This window comes from Python bivittatus, unplaced genomic scaffold (genome assembly GCF_059951505.1).
Source record: "Python bivittatus isolate LINGU-HERP-01145 unplaced genomic scaffold, Pbiv_v1 ctg000020_np1212, whole genome shotgun sequence".
NCBI classification, from domain to species: domain Eukaryota; kingdom Metazoa; phylum Chordata; class Lepidosauria; order Squamata; family Pythonidae; genus Python; species Python bivittatus.
In genome coordinates, this window is record NW_028277030.1 from 105431766 (window position 1) to 105446165 (window position 14400).

The window sequence follows — 14400 nt, forward strand, 5'->3', positions numbered from 1 at the left end:
TTCTTGTTAACATACAGCAGTTTCTGTGGTTGCTTCATGATACAAAGCCTGCAAAGTTTGTTTCAAACACAGAGATTGGCAGAAGCAGGCTCTGTTCATTACTTTAGCTCAAAATGACTGGGCCTATGTAGACCTAAAAATCTTGTCTGTCTGTCTGTCTGTCTATATCTATCTATCATCTCCTCAATCCAAACAAATTCTAGACTTGGATTAAATTTATCTCTTCTTCTAACCCTAGTGGAGTTCAGCTATTCATATGACACGTGTACACAGATGCAACTAACACCACAGACACGCACAAATGCAGACCCAGAGCTTCTATGTCATGTGTTGCTGCCAAAGGGACCTTGATACTCAAAGTGAGAGGAATGTCAGCTGCAGTCAGACTCAGTCAACAGACGATTTTTAGAATCCATAAAGGTTGAAAAGATGATGCTACTCTTCGGTGAAAATGTATCTGACAAGCCCATTCTGCCCTTCCCCACAAACCGAATAGAAAATAAAGATCATGCATTTCAATGGAAGTTACTTCTAAACAAAACTGACATAATGGATGTCTGAAGAAAACTACATGAATTCAACTGAAATCACAGAAATTCAGCAGGGTAGATCATTTTAATCTCTGCCGTATTAAGAACAGATATCCTTTCATGATTCAAGAAAACCAAGTAGGAAGACAAATCTGAGGAAGCCAGAATGAGTACTCATAATGGTATCCCTGTATTACATCAGACCTCTGTCAACTGGATTAGAGAATGTGTAGTTGGATTCCGTTGTTGAAACTTCCTCAATGATGCACAAAGCAATAAGCTTACTTGAAACCTGGAGTATTTCCAAGAAGAGTAAAATTACTGAATCATTAGGTAAATGTACCAGGAAGTGGTACAAAGCCTAAGACAGTGAAACCATTTTAACAACAAGGCAAACATTCTTTTCTTTGTAAACCTGGATCTAGGATATACAGTGGTACCTCTACTTACGAACTTAATTCATTCCGTGACTCTGATAGCAAGTCGAGTTGGTCGCAAGTCGAGGTAAATTTTCCCATAAGGTTCAATGTAAATACCGTTAATCCGTTCCGTCCTCCAAATTTGGTCACACCCCGAAGCAAATTTTCCCATAAGGTTCAATGTAATTACCGTTAATCCATTCTGGCGTCCGCGGACCAAGCGTCAGGGGTGGAAAAACACCTGCGGACCATGTGTCAGGGGCAGAAAAATGGCCGTGGACCACGTGTCAGGGTGGAAAAATGGCCATACCTCGAGGTGGAGTTCGCACATCGAGGTAAATTTTTGGGGTCGGAGCTGGTCGTATCTCGAAAATTTCGTAAGTAGGGGCGTTCGTAAGTAGAGGTACCACTGTATAGGAGAATGCTTATTGGTTTAGATTAGATTAAATTAAATTAAAAGCAAATTTCTATTCATCAAAGTAGCATAACATGCAGCTCTAGGGGCAGTTAAGGAACGGTGTTCCTCACACCTGGGCATGACCAAGTCCATGACCTTAAAAAAGTGGATATATTTGGCTGACAGGCTGTCACAGAATAACTTTAACAGGCCAACCTGGCCTTTGGTTAGACAAATGCAACATTTTCCTACAATTATTCTTCCTCTTCTCTAAAAAGTGAATTCTGCTAGAGTTAACTTAGGGGTTGATGCTAATACCGCCAGCAGCCAAGCCAAGTCAGTTGTCTTTATTTTGGTCATTGACCATCAAAACAAAGCTTTGAACAGTAAAATTGCAACCATCCCATTGAAGTTATAGTGTAACTTATATACTATAAGGATTTACTAAATTTTTTGCTGGCTAACACAAACTATAAATTCATAGAACCGATGCAACTAAAATTGTAAGTTTTTAGATTTTAAACCCAAAAGTCAATGTAGTGAAATTTTTAAAAATTTGAGTGAAACTATAATGAGTTAATATAAATAAAAATAGCTAATATGAAATATGAAATCATTATAGTTCACTAACATCTATAAGTAAACTATGTCTAATATTGATATTGTACTATAGGGACTAGAATGATGTAGTATAAAATAGAATAGTATGTAAAGGAATGATTATAACTTAAAAGGCTAAAGAACTAAAAAGACCTATTGTAATAGCTGGTTCTCTGCATTATTAAGGGTGGCTCTAAAGATTGAAAATAATATTTAAAAATCAATAATCAATAAATGTATATATAAACATTAGGCATGGATACAGTTTATCGACCGAACAGAGAGCTACAGCTAAAATAGGTGATCAAAAGAGCCCGATAAGAACAATTGCTGTGTATTGTACAGACAGACAGTAGAGCAATATTTAGCAATATCCAGTGAACGAGAGTCAGACTGATCTGACAATAACTTGGAGGTAAAAGGAATCAGAGTGACCAGGATGTTACTGCCACCAGCATAACCAACTTCCTCTGAAACAATTTTTGTTAGTGTACAGGGTGTGTTTAACAGCAAATAAGGTTAGGGACAAGTACCCTTGAGGAAGGATGGATGATGGCAAATGTATCTGACAAGTGATCCAGCATTTAACATGTGAATTGTCAAGGTGGAAGTCCTGCAAGTGGAAATATTATGGTGTCTTGCTCTCTATAATACTACAACTGCCTCATTGGCTTATTCACTTAAAATCATTATCTGCAAGGGATCCCTGGGCAATGTATAAAATTAGAAAAATGAATGTATGATAACAGAAATGAAGATTTCAGACAAAGGAGGTATAAAGACTACAATCACTCCAATCAAAATGTATAGAGAAACTAATCTTTATTGCAATGGGTTTGGGACATTTAAGTATTGTTGAATTATACTTTAATTTGATGGATAATTTTTATTTGTTATCAATGTGCTGATTTGATGACTTTAATTGTTGAATCTTCATATCTTCATCATACTCTTTTCATGTTATTTGTACTTTGAGAACCAGCTTTATGAGAAGTCAGCACCTACAATGACTGATTCAATCTATGCCTCCTAACAAGACCATTTGGAGAACTGCATCCTCTGAAAATCTAAGAGCACCATGCAGACTAATATAATTTCACTTTCATCATTTTCATCATTAAGTTATACGTTTCCTGATGTTTCAGTGTGAAATGTTTTCAGATATCCTCTTCTTGCTGGACTTGGTTTGTAATAGCAGATCATTATTTCTTTGTTTTCAGTCTTCATATATTTGCGATGGGTAAACCACTTTTCTTCCAGTAATCCTGCAGCTGCTGGCCCTGGTTGCTCAGCCAACAGTCCTGAGTCCCGTAGCCCACTTGTCACCAGATATCCAGGAACTAGAACACCTAGCGCAGTCCTTACTGACTTGGGCGATGACCGATCCAGTATAGGTTTCTGTAAATTACGTCTCATCATATTGTTTATGGGCAGGCACTCTTCATCTGGCTCCTCTGATGAGACCTGTCCAGTATGGCTGAAACTCTGGCACAGCTCTCATACTGCTTGGAGCACGCAAGCCCCACAACCACGTCAAGGTAGTGCCTCACTGGTGTAATATTGTTGGTCGTACAGTCAGCCAAAAGTTTAGACTGGATTTGGTATTTTTATCCACCTGTCGAGTCCTTCCCAAGGAACTGGGATAGCAGATGTTGTTGTTTGACAGTGTTAAAGGTAACATTGTAGGATGTAAACTGTTCCAAGTAAAGCTGCCTTTTGCAATTGACTGATAGTGTTTTTGTCAATGCCAATGATCTTCAAGTGGTATTCCAAATGTTTTGGGATTGCACCCAAGCTGCCTGTAGCTATTGGTATAATCTTTGCTTTTGCCATACTCATTCTATTTCTATTTGCAGGTCTTTGTATTTTGTGATTTTCTCCAGTTCTTTCCCTTCTATTCTGCTGTCTCCAGGTATTGCAATGTCCACTATCCAGACTTTTTTGTATTTCTTATCAACAGTTGTTAAGTTTGGGATGTTATGTGGCAGGTGCTTGTCCATTTGAATTCTAAAATCCCAAAGCACTTTAGCTTCTTCATTTTCTATTACTTTGTCTGTTTTGTGGTCCCACCAGTTCTTGCTTGCAGGCAGATATTCCAACACACCATTGTTGCTACTTTGTCATGCCGTTGTTTGTAGTCAGTCTATGTGATCTTCTTGCAGCAGCTAACTAGGTGGTCCACTGTTTCTTCAGCTTCTTTGCAGAAGTGGCATTTGCTGTCTGTTGCTGTCTTCTCAATTCTGGTTTTGCATGCATTTGTTCTTAAGGCTTGGTCTTGTGCAGCCAGAATTAGCCCCTCCATCTCTTTCTTCAACTTTCCTGCTCTTAGCCATTGCCAGGTCTTGTTGTTATCTGCTTTGCCTGCTAGTTTTTTTGTATACTGGCCATGTAATATTTTGCCCTGCCATGTCTCTTTTCTATTCTTTTTTATAGGCCAGTTTGGTTTACTTGATATTCAGTAAGCCTTCATGGTGTACTAGCTTCAGTGCATCTTCTTCACTGTCCTTCAGATATTCTTCCAATGCCCTTTTTGCTTCTTCAACTGTCTACTTGTAACATTCCATGCCCATCTGTACTCCTTGGTAAGTAGAGTTCGTCAACATCACTGTATGGATGGAGGGCATGATTAATTGTCATTATTATTATGGATGGTTGCACAATCAGCCAGATGTATTATTATTATTATTATTATTATTATTATTATTATTATTATATTTCAGAAGTTTGCCTTCCTAACGCTTGATAAGAAGTCAAGTCCCCACTGGAGGGGTGGAGTCAGTGGGCTTCTTCCTTCTCTCCCTCTTAGGTGACTGCAATCAGACCCAGGAGGAAATTACTGAAAATAGTTTGAATAGTGGAAAGGCCTGGGAGGATCAGGCCAGGTGTTCTGTAATATTTCTTCCAGTATGTTAGGCTTACCAACTTTGAGGGCAACTGTAGTGCTATGTAAAATGGATACTCCTCCTGACATTTGTTTCAACCCCGCTAACAGCTGAACCCTATGGGCAAGAACCCTACGGTGAAGTTGCTTCAACACAACTGATCACAGAAGGTGTGTGGCAGGCATATGCATACCATGGCAGCTACCTCCATGTCAGACCCAACCCAAGAACAACAGGGAAACAGTCCAAGCAAGTTCAGCTTTTTTACTGCTTACACTGTATAGACAAAATCTTGCTAGACTAAATCTGTATTACTGCAACCAGTGGATATTCCATGGGAGATTCTAGGGAGTGGCTATTCTAAACCTCTTACACTTCCCACACTCCTGCTCTGGAGTGTGTTGTCTCTTGTCTCTCTGCCCTTCTTGGAACGCACTCCCTCCTTCCTGAGGACCTTGCTGTCTTCTGCAATCCACCACATCATACCCCGCCCCCCGTTTGCAGATATGTTCTATCACATCACCCTCCTCTCCAAGGTCACTTTCTCCCTGAGTGCAAGTGTGGTGCTACTCTCCATTTCTGAGAACTCCTCCATGTCAGGCAGCTCTTCCTGCAAGACTGCTACAGGATTAGGAAAATCAGCCCCCTTCCATATTTCTCTGGTGGGTTTCCATGAGAGCGCAAGAGCACTGGCTGCACCCCTGCTGCTGGTCTGGCTGTGGGTTGCTGGGCATTTTGACTGAGCTGTTGTAACAACTGCATCATCATGGGTTGTAAATTATTGACCTGTGTGTCCACTTGCTGCTGGTGCTGCCGTAAGGCTGCTGATAGATGCTGTGAAGTTATCAGCACTCCTTAAGGATCCATGGTGATGCTCAAATTTTCCTTCCCCTTCTTGGGAGTATGAGTCTGGCAAGATTGATGTCAGGCCCATTCCAAGAACAACAGGGAAACAGTCCAACTGAGTTCAGTTCTTTTATTGCTTACATTGTATAGACAAAATCTTGCCAGACTGAATCTGTACTGCTGCAACTAGTGGATATACCCTGGGAGATTCTAGGGAGTGGCTATTTGAAAGTTCTTATACTTCCCATGCTCCTGCTCTGGACTGCATTGTCTCTTGTCTCTCTGCCCTTCTTGGAATGCACCTCCTCCTTCTTGAGAAACTTGCTCTCTTCTGCAATCCACCGCATCATCCCCCCCCCTCCCCCGCACCTTCATAGATACATTCCATCACACTCCATGGTAGAGGTGTGCCAATCAGCCATGATCTGGGTGGAATCCTTGATTCAATTCAAATTTGGATTCAGTGATTCAATTCAATAAAAGTCCATGTGCTCATGTGCAAAAGTCCACCAAAGCTTCAAACTGATTCAAAGGAGGCTAATTCAATTTAACATGTTGATTTGGTGCTTTAGTTCAGCAATTTGATTTGAAAGGATGATTTGAATGAATTGCTTTTGAGTTAAAGCTTCACACTGAAGTATCACACTGCCCTATTTGTTTATAGATCCCTGCAAATTTGAACCACAAATGTCCTCACGCCCTGTTTTGCTTTCAGAACAAGTAGCTGTTAAGAAACGATAGGAGAAAGTACCTGAAAGAGAATGGCTGGATATAAATTCATTTAAAGACTGAACTAATTTTTTTTAGATATAATAAAATACGGCAATTGGCTTATGGCCCTAGCCACAACTGGAAACTCTGATAAGGCAAACTTCCCAATTAAGGGGAGGGAAGGGGAAAGTGGTCAGGGCTTGTGTGAACTACCATATATTAACCTAGAGCCTGCCTGCTTTCCTTCCTTCCTTCCTTCCTTCCTTCCTTCCTTCCTTCCTTCCTTCCTTCCTTCCTTCCTTCCTTCCTTCCTTCCTTCCTTCCTTCCTTCCTGTGTCCCTTCAAATTCCAGACCACCAAGGAAGCTCCAGGAGGTCTCAGATTCAGTTTAATTTTGCTTTGAATGAGTCCAAATTGGACAACTCCTGAATATGTCTAAGTCAGCAGGATCAGGTTCAAAATGTGGTTGAGTCAGATATACACCCTACCCCGCTCACTTTTGCTGTAATATGATCATGCGTAATAATTAAAGGAATGAGCTGTGAACTCAGGACTGGCTCACATCTCAATGGGGAGCCTTAGGGTGCTATTGAAGGATTCCAATCCAATCAATTTGTGCAACTATTCTGCTTGTTCTTCCTTATTAGATGTTTTGAAGAAGGAAAAATTATGGGAATGATGAGAAAACATTGGATCTTTGCAAACAGAGGGTGATGATGTCTGGTTCCCCCATTCATAAATGTCTATAAGTTTGGCAAGACAGTTGACAGAAGGGTCATAGCTAGAAGCCACTTACCATCCCACTGTGGTGAAAGTGACTATGGCTTCACCTCAGAGGATCATTCATTCATTCATTCATTCATTCATTCATTCATTCATTCCTATTATTGGAAGAATCTTTGAAATAACAAAGGAAAACTGTCCCTGCCAGGAATTAAGATTTGGGATTGTGATATAAGTCATACTTTTCATAAGTCTTAAGTATGCAGTGTTTTGTTAGTAGTCCGAGTGATTCCTCTTTTCTCTACTTTTTCATGTCACACAAAAATGCCACTAAACCTCATGATTCACTCATTTGTGCCAGATACATAGAAGCCAAGTGTGTCAGCAGGAGACTAGAGGTGGATATTATTCTATGACTGCATTGTTCTTAATTCTTTTTGCTTTCTTCAAAACAGGAGGAGATGGTTCTTTACTTTTGGTTTTGGTGATACATTGTACTGTCTGTTTTTCTTTTCTCCAGTGAGTTGTCTTAGAGGGTTTAACTTAAAAGTAGGTTGAATATGCATGAATGATAAATAGATAAATCAATATGTTCACTTATTCCCATGTACACTGCCTCTAAAAGCCTGTGTGTTTCTTACAGGCTTGCTTTCGCACATGATAAGAAACACAGAGGTTACTACTTAATGTATAAGAACCCCAGTTACCACCTTACTGATTTTTTAGATATGCATATATCTACAGTTTTATATGGGTGATGCAAATTTTAATTGTGGATTTAAAGGTCTCAATGAGATGGTAGTTCCTTCCAGTATTGTTTGTTTCCTGGTACAACAATCATTCAAAATAGTTATGTAATGTCATCCAGATAAATGTACAAAACTAACAGTTAAGGAAAACCTGAAAATTTGTACCCAGCTTTAGGTGCCTGCATAGAGTACCAGAAACAATTCATGGGGTGACATACCTTCAGGTATATAGGATGGCAGCAAAGAGATATAAAATTCTCCATTTTCTGTCCAAATAGTGGTCATCAAGACTTTTGCAGCCCAAACTTGGTAGCCTTGTATTCCTGTGGATTTTCTTAAACGTGTTAAGTATTTCCTTGAAGTTCCTCTAGTTAACATTCCAGAGGTGTTTTAAAATGGTTGTCTTATCTGAGTTTAGTTTTTCTCCCAATGACCTCATGGATCTATCCACGTAGTTTTCTTGCAGAGGCATCAAAAAAGTCAAAATGGTCCATGCAATTGAAGGCTTCACCTCTTTTTATGCCCATTGCTTGTGATTGCCATCTTGACTTTGCTTGACATATACACACATGCACACCCCATAAATGCCCCCAGTTTCGTGGCAACAATATGGAAGTCATTTGCCATTGCTTTTTTTCTCAGGAGTTTTTGAATGATTATTATTTCTTAGTCTAGCCTATAGCCCTGGGATTTCCTAATGATTTCTCATCCAAGTCCTAACCAGTAGGGCTGTGCATACTTTGTAAATGATTTGGAAGAAGTGCTTTGGATCTCATGAACTGCTGTTCACTAAAGCATGCATGGCTTCCATATAGGCTGCTTTAAGAACCACATTAAATATAGACGGCTTTAATGATTTTATTCATTAAAGAAGTAGTATCTTTTTCAGTCATCTCCTGCAGAACCCTGAAGGAAGACCTATCTGCTTTGATGAATAGTATAGCGAGTTGCTATGCAAGAGGTATCTCAGCAACTCCCACTATGACAATGTGCTAGTCAAGCATTTCCTACTATCCCTGACAGTCTGTGAAAAATGTGTGAGGTACTGTGGTTCCTCCTATTCTAAATACAGTTATTTGATTCACATCCATACTTATCCAGAAGTAAAACCCATCAGGATTGACATTCAAGCAAGCAGCATCAGATTGTACTGCAAGTCCTAAATACTTGATCTGTCTAAAAGTGACTCACTAATTTTGAAAAAGAAAAACCATAAACAAACCCTAGTCCCAGGATCACTTAACAGTACCCATCAAATTTTCAACTCATTATTGCAGCTCATGGGTGAGCAACTTTCTTTTGGCTTCCTAAAATTGGTCTTTGAGAGCCATAGGGTTGTGGTCATTAACATCAACAGAGTAGGGGAGGCCAAATCTTCCAAGCATTTTTTGGTTTTTGTGAATGGAGGTTCAGGGGCAACATGGGCATCTTAAGAAGAAGTTAAGAAACACATTTTACCTTAACCCTGCTAAAAAGAGGTTGAAAATGTTGGCCCTGCTCACTCAAGGTATGCTCTGGGACTTCTAGGTGTACTCTGCAGGTCACAATAGGTGAACAAGCAGAGGGCCACCATGAGTTGCACACCTATGTTGCAGATGTACCTTGAGGATTTCAGCAAGCAATAGTGTCTCTCTTCAGCCACACTAAGGCTCACCTGATCATTTCAGCACCACACTGATACAGACACACACTGACTATGCTTTTGTTCCATTAGCCTCCACCAATTAGTCCATGCTTGCTGACAGTAATGCCAGTTATGAAAGCCTGCATGAATGTCTAAACAGCCAACCTGCTGGAAAACCCATTAACAATCCAAAGGAAAGCCACTATGTGCTGTTATGAGGTTTTTCAATTTCTTCTGTTCCACACCACCACCACCACCACCACCCCACCTCAAGGAAAAGAACTTCAGGAAACCAAAATTCTCTCCCAAGAAGTCAAGCATATTACCATGATTCAGTAAAATGGCAACAAACCTGTTATCTCTTAGAAAATAAAGGTGAATCATGTTTTATGCATTTCCTCTGTCCTTATCTGCTTTCAGGCCACAGCCATTCCAACAGGCTGTAGCAGAACATGAGGAGAGGGAAAGAAGAAAGGCCATCTCCAAAGGGCCTCTGTTCTCCCTGAGCCAGCAAATCATGTCTGTATTTTACGTTCTGCTGCTTTAACTTGCTGTCATTCTCTTCCCTCCTTATCCCTCTTTCTTCCGGGTTCTGTCTTTCATACTGCAGGCCTCCAAGGTATTCTGAAGCACTCTTGCTGATGAATGAAACAAACATGTTCTTGATTGGAGAAGAAAAGGAAAAATTACCCAAGCTATGGAAACAGGTAGATTTAGGTTTAGGTTTAAATATATTTAAGGTTAGGGTTCCATCTGGGTTGCATACTTTTACATTTCTTTTGCAACTAATCTACATGGTTTTTTTCCCCTTCACATAACAATTTTCCTATTATTATCTGCTGAGAATGGCATTCCAGCTTCAACCCTTCCCGCCCCCCCAAAAAAACATTTCACAAGCCCCCATACTTGCTGCTATTTTTCAAGCACCCATTCATAAATAAGATGGGATGATTCAATACTGATAGCAAATAATACCTTGCTTATCTCTTTAAAAGCGAATATTGATGACCTCAACCAAAAAACAAAAGCTATACCTCATTTTATTGGATACAGTTACTAAATTCTAAGGAGAAAGAGAGCTTACCTGCTTACTTCCCTCTGCTTAATCTCTATTCATCCTTTTTAGATACCTACTCATGACTCAAATGCCCTTCAAGTGTCTACTAAGATAACTCTGGGGTTTTTCATTTTAAAAAAGTCCATACATGTGCGGAGTGGGGCTGGAAATCTTTGGCCAATCTTCCTAAGTTAGCAGCCTGTTGGATGAGCTCATGGAAAGAATTAAAACTCTGAAGAGCCTGTCTTATGACATTTCCGAAGGGCTTAAAGAAAGACATTTCTTGAATGGGCTGCTGTGCATCACCTCTCAGTTATGGCTGCTGCCATTTCAGCTCAAGTGCCACTTCACTAAATTCAACATCCTTTCAGTCCCAAGGGATCAGCTAGTGTATACCCAAGTGCAGTTAGTTATCTGACAAGGTCAATCAAACAAGCTTAAAGCAAATACAAAATCACACTACTAAATGGGCCAGGCTAACTCTTGCTTCAAGCACAGAGGCAGAGAAGGGGAGGAACTTTTGCAATACTGAACTATACAAGCTGGGGCAGGAGGGACAAGCTTAATTTTCAGGGAAGGGGGCTACAAATTGGATGAGACCACATTACACACGCTGGGGAGACTGAGGGAGATCTTTGTATTTTAAATATAATATGTCTGGTTTAAGGCTTACATTATAGTTTTCATCTTTCCACACCTGAAAATGGCAGAAACCGATGCTTTCAGTTCAGCATTCATGTCCCAAAGAGGCTCTGAGGGCCACTAGAAAGAATCTCCAAGGCCCCATGCTGCCCATCCCTGAACTCCAGAAGCACTGCTGACCCAAAACATTTCACTCCTCAAACTGACACCCAAATAGTGATGCCTCTCCCACAAATCCAAGTCTCCAAGTCTTCATTGTATCATGCAGTCCCTAGTACCTGCCCTCACAGGAGGCCATGATGGAAATTGCCTCTGCTGTCCTCCTGCCACTCACTGCAATGCAATGCAATGATGTGAAGGTGAATGACTTTCAATAGGCCTCCCTGTGTGATCTTATCTAATATCCTTGAAAAGCTATAGAGACTAGGAAACCTTCAGTAGTACAGGGCTGCAATCTGCATTACCAATTTCCTAAATCATCCTCCAGCTGTTTAAGAGTTTTTTAAGAATCTCCTTTCATTGTCTTTTTCAGCTTATTTATTGTTGAGAGGTGACAGAGGGTGCTGCTGAGTTTTGGATTCCTTCCCCCCCTCCCCCCCCCATGACACATCTGCTCTGCTGTCGGCCTGTGTCCCTGTTTCCTGCTTGGGAAAAAAAAAAGCACATCATGGACTGAGTTTTCTTTTAACGTTTCCCTTGCAAAGCAGTCTGTAAACCCACGTTTGAAAGCAGTATCTAAAGAAAATGGGAGGGGAAGGGAACTTCTCTAAATTTTTTATTTTTGTGACAGTGTAATTTATTTGGGTGAGAAATATTTCTTCTCTTGGCAGAGTTCTCTGGGTACATAGTTTGCTGTCTCGGCTCTGCTCCATTTCTCTCCATGGCTAAGGCAGCCTTCGTCACTGTGTCTCCAGACCTTCCCCCTCTCCTCTGCTTCCATTCTTTCCCAGCATGAAATTGCAAAGGCTGTTTCTTCCCAGCTATGCCTGATGAAATTGCTTTTTTATTTTTATACACTCTTACACAAAAGATCCACCTTTATCGCTTGCCTGCAGCTCCTGCAGCTTCGCAGCTCCTAATTAAGCAACGCAACCATCAAGCGGGCCTGACAGGCACCAAGTCACGGAAAGTGGCCGCTCTGTGCAGGCACAGCTGGCCCTCTCTTTATTCCAACAGCATTGGGAAGGGGCCTAAGGAGCAAAAGACCTCGTTCGTTATGGGGTGTCAGTCTTGAGCAAACAACACCAACCTCCTTGTTCCTTCCCAATACAAAGAAGCAAGGATGCATCTTTTCCCCAGATCCCAGTGGTGCCGGGGGGGGGGGGGCAGGGGGTGTCTGATGGAAGAGAAAAAAATCACATGCAAGCAATCCAGTTTTCTATTTCTAGAATCTATTTCCATAACTCCTATTTTTAACTTTGCAGCCCACATGCTGCTTCGGTTTGATGCTTATATGCCAAAGCAAACATTATCATTGGTGGCTGCTGTTTAAAGCAAGTTCTGGTGAGAGATGTACCTGAGTTTACAAAAGCAGAGAGAGGTTTCATTCAGGTTCAGCAGCAACTAGGAACACTGTTTGTTTTGAAATGTGGGGCTCAGCATTAGCACTGAATCGGTGCGGACGTCAGTCTCATTTCAAGATGGAATGCCAGCCCAGACTGATTTCTTGTTCACATGCTCAGAACTCAGTTGCTTGTTCTTTTAGCTAGTATGGAGTGGGAAGAAAAGAGTGTCATCTTTGCCCAACATAGGTACCTTCAAGGGACTCTCCTAATTTCTCTTGAAGCACATGGTGCCCCATGGCCTCACCGCCAGCATCCTTAAAATGTTGAGACCCTCTGCAAGATCCCCCCTCCAAATGACCTATCAGGCAGCACAAATGTCAGCATCCAGCTGGCTCTCTTCCCTTAGATTTAAGGATAGGAAGGTTAGAAGGGATTCCCATAAAATCATCTGAACCAATCCTCAAATCCATAGCTTTATTTTCCTCCTTCCCTGGGCCCTTCCATACAGCCAGTTTGTGCCTGGCCAGGATCGTGCCTCTCATCCCCAAATCCTGGGATCGCCTTCCTCTTCACAGCTAATGAGGCACCACAGCGTCACAGTACTCTTGCCCTGCTTTTTTAAAGGAATAGATGCAGTTTTCAGCTCCCCCATCACAACAATGAGTTAATGTCCATTAAAAGCTCATTGGGGAAAACAATAGGATCCCAAGTAAGTTCAGGCATTGGGGGAATGCAGGGCTGGCCAATTGTACTCTCTTGTTGATCAGATGTTAGTTAGCATTTGGAGGCCTTTGGTATTTTGAAGATCTGGTGGTAAGACAATTGCAGGTTGTTTTGGAAATGGCTTTGATGATTTGGGGAGTGAAAAGGCATGACCTCCTACCTTCATGTGACTGACAGCAATGAGCAGTGAAGTGTGCCAGATTGGATACCCCTTGAAACTGATGCTGGTTAGTATCATCTTAAGGAGAAAATGTTACTTTAGTGCCAGAGGATCTAAAGATGAGACAAGATAAAGGTGATGTCAAGATATGGCACAGCAAAGATGTTATCAGGGGATATTCATACTGTGATTAAATGCAAATGGGAAAAGGCCACAAGCGAGCAACTTTTGATATAATCACATTAATATAAATATACTTTCAAACACCATCCTAAATGATTATCATCAAGCAGTTTAAGCACAAAACAGATACAGAAAACATTACAGTTAAGACAAATAGTAGCATTAAGAAGATCTGCATTTAGGCCAGTGTAGATAAAATACAGAGCAATAACAGTTTTATAGCACCAGCAATTAAAAGAACAATTATTTTTTTCAGGCCCATTTAGAACCAATTAAAGTCTTACCACTGAATTTATCCTCTCCCTGAAAAATTGCCAAAGTCCTCCTCCCATTTTTTTTCTGGCTAGAAAATTGCAAGATGGCTCTTTCAGGCCAGCCTTCCTCATTACTGAGAAATGACTTGTATTTCATTGCATTTACAATCATCACCAGAAATCCAGTGGGGAGTTGCTATTGGCTAAAAGACTGAATGATAAGACTGCAGCCTTAGTGTAGCTGCTGGAAATCTTGAAAAAATAACAAACATCAGCTCTAGTAGGAAAGAGAAAATGCATCACAATCCATGTTCTCAGTTCACTTTATGCATCCAATAATGTAGATGGTTGTATACAAAAATTAGTCTCAGCATGACCATTCAAAATGATGGAGT

The 14400-nt window shown here is 40.8% G+C and overlaps 1 long non-coding RNA gene across 1 annotated transcript in view; it reads right to left on the reverse strand.

Moving 5' to 3' along the window:
• LOC112540958 (uncharacterized) overlaps positions 1-10740 on the reverse strand; it is a 28703-nt gene extending 17963 nt beyond the window's left edge. Inside the window, exons 1-2 of the long non-coding RNA XR_003084993.2 lie at positions 10566-10740; positions 9834-10142 (exon numbers count right to left, since the gene is read on the reverse strand). This is a non-coding gene — a long non-coding RNA (uncharacterized LOC112540958). The remainder of the gene's footprint in view (positions 1-9833; positions 10143-10565) is intronic.
• Between the last annotated feature and the right edge of the window lie 3660 nt (positions 10741-14400).